Raw genomic sequence first — 3,448 nt, forward strand, 5'->3', positions numbered from 1 at the left:
TGTTCTACTACGGTGTTTTTAGTTTCTCCGCATACCGCAGCACGCGACACAGCTTTGCAGACGATAAGTACAACCGTTTCAGAGAGAAGAGCGGCCAATGTGACGATCTGGCTTTAAGTCAATTCGATAACAAATGACGAAAACGGACGGATTTCTCAGGTTTTTACTACATATGAACACTTTTCACATTCTCCCGTGCAACTCGGCTGCTAGTCCTCCTTTCATGCAGAATCGTAAGGTTCTAGCTCATGTCCAAGGCACCAAAGCCAGCTAAAAGGTCAATATTCAATACCTAAAACTTGAACTGTACTACTTCTTACTGGCTATTACATCAACTTAGAAGCTTGATCTGTGTTCTACTATGGTGCTTTTAGTGTCTCCGCATACCGCAGCACGCGACATAGCTTTGCAGGCGATAAATACAACCGTTTCAGAGAGAAGAGCGGCCAATGTGACGATCTGGCTTTAAGTCGATTCGATAACAAATGACGAAAACGGACGGATTTCTCAGGTTTTTACTACATATGAACACTTTTCACATTCTCCCGTGCAACTCGGCTGCTAGTCCTCCTTTCATGCAGAATCTTAAGGTCCTTGCTCGTGTCCAAGGCACCAAAGCCAGCTAAAAGGTCAATATTCAATACCTAAATCTTGAATTGGACTACTTCTTACTGGCTATTGCATCAACTTAGTAGCTTCATCTGTGTTCTACTATGGTGATTTTAGTGTCTCCTCATTCCGCAGCACGCGACATAGCTTTTCAGACGATAAGTACAAGCGTTTCAGAGAGAAGAGCGGCCAATGTGACGATCTGGCTTTAAGTCGATTCGATAACAAATGACGAAAACGGACGAATTTCTCAGGTTTTTACTACATATGAACATTTTTCACATTCTCCCGTGCAACTCGGCTGCTACTCCTCCTTTCATGCAGAATCCTAAGGTCCTAGCTCATGTCCAAGGCACCAAACCAAGCTAAAAAGGCAGTAATCGATACTTAAAACTTGAATTTTACTACGTCTTACTGGCTATTACATCAACTTAGAAGCTTCATCTGTGTTCTACTATGGTGCTTTTAGTGTCTCCGCATACCGCAGCTCGCGACTTAGCTTTGTAGACGATAAGTACAACCGTTTCAGAGAGAAGAGCGGCCAATGTGACGATCTGGCTTTAAGTCGATTCGATAACAAATGACGAAAACGGACGGATTTCTCAGGTTTTTATTACATATGAACACTTTTCACATTCTCCCGTGCAACTCGGCTGCTAGTCCTCCTTTCATGCAGAATGTTAAGGTCCTAGCTCTGGTCCAAGGCACCAAAGCCAGCTAAAAAGTCAATAATCGATACCTAAAACTTGAATTGTACTACTTCTTACTGGCTATTACATCAAGTTAGAAGCTTCATCTGTGTTCTACTATGGTGCTTTTAGTGTCTCCACATACCGCAGCACGCGACATAGCTTTGTAGACGATAAGTACAACCGTTTCAGAGAGAAGAGCGGCCAATGTGACGATCTGGCTTTAAGTCGATTCGATAACAAATGACGAAAACGGACGGATTTCTAAGGTTTTTACTACATATGAACACTTTTCACATTCTCCCGTGCAACTCGGCTGATAGTCCTCCTTTCATGCAGAATCTTAAGGTCCTAGTTCATGTCCAAGGCACCAAAGACAGCTAAAAAGTCAATAATTGATACCTAAAACTTCAACTGTACTACTTCTTACTGACTATTGCATCAACTTAGAAGCTTCATCTGTGTTCTACTACGGTGCTTTTAGTTTCTCCGCATACCGCAGCACGCGACATAGTTTTGCAGACGATAAGCACAACCGTTTCAGAGAGAAGACCGGCCAATGTGACGATCTGGCTTTAAGTCGATTCGATAACAAATGACGAAAACGGACGGATTTCTCAGGTTTTTACTAGATGCGAACACTTTTCACATTCTCCCGTGCAACTCTGCTGCTAGTCCTCCTTTCACGCAGAATCTCAAGGTCCTAGCTCATGTCCAAGGCACCAAAGCCAGCTAAAAAGTCAATAATCGATACCTAAAACTTGAATTGTACTACTTCTTACTGGCTATTACATCAACTTAGAAGCTTCATCTGTGTTCTACTATGATGATTTTCGTTTCTCGGCATACCGCAGCACGCGACATAGCTTTGCAGACGATAAGTACAACCGTTTCACGGAGAAGAGTGGCCAATGTGACGATCTGGCTTTAAGTCGATTCGATAACAAATGACGAAAACGGACGGATTTCTAAGGTTTTTACTACATGCGAACACTTTTTACATTCTCCCGTGCAACTCGGCTGCTAGTCCTCCTTTCATGCAGAATCTTAAGGTTCTAGCTCATGTCCAAGGCACCAAAGCCAGCTAAAAGGTCAATATCAATACCTAAAACTTGAACTGTACTACTTCTTACTGGCTATTACATCAACTTAGAAGCTTGATCTGTGTTCTACTATGGTGCTTTTAGTGTCTCCGCATACCGCAGCACGCGACATAGCTTTGCAGGCGATAAATACAACCGTTTCAGAGAGAAGAGCGGCCAATGTGACGATCTGGCTTTAAGTCGATTCGATAACAAATGACGAAAACGGACGGATTTCTCAGGTTTTTACTACATATGAACACTTTTCACATTCTCCCGTGCAACTCGGCTGCTAGTCCTCCTTTCATGCAGAATCTTAAGGTCCTTGCTCGTGTCCAAGGCACCAAAGCCAGCTAAAAGGTCAATATTCAATACCTAAATCTTGAATTGGACTACTTCTTACTGGCTATTGCATCAACTTAGTAGCTTCATCTGTGTTCTACTATGGTGATTTTAGTGTCCCCGCATACCGCAGCACGCGACATAGCTTTTCAGACGATAAATACAACCGTTTCAGAGAGAAGAGCGGCCAATGTGACGATCTGGCTTTAACTCGATTCGATAACAAATGTCGAAAACGGACGGATTTCTGAGGTTTTTATTACATATGAACACTTTTCACATTCTCCCGTGCAACTCTGCTGCTAGTCCTCCTATCACGCAGAATCTCAAGGTCCTAGCTCATGTCCAAGGCACCAAAGCCAGCTAAAAAGTCAATAATCGATACCTAAAACTTGAATTGTACTACTTCTTACTGGCTATTACATCAACTTAGAAGCTTCATCTGTGTTCTACTATGATGATTTTCGTTTCTCCGCATACCGCAGCACGCGACATAGCTTTGCAGACGATAAGTACAACCGTTTCACGGAGAAGAGTGGCCAATGTGACGATCTGGCTTTAAGTCGATTCGATAACAAATGACGAAAACGGACGGATTTCTAAGGTTTTTACTACATATGAACACTTTTCACAGTCTCCCTTGCAACTCGGCTGCTAGTCCTCCTTTCATGCAGAACGTTAAGGTCCTAGCTCATGTCCAATGCACCAAAGCCAGCTAAAAAGTCA

This window comes from Schistocerca gregaria, unplaced genomic scaffold, assembly GCF_023897955.1.
Source record: "Schistocerca gregaria isolate iqSchGreg1 unplaced genomic scaffold, iqSchGreg1.2 ptg000577l, whole genome shotgun sequence".
Lineage (NCBI taxonomy): Eukaryota > Metazoa > Arthropoda > Insecta > Orthoptera > Acrididae > Schistocerca > Schistocerca gregaria.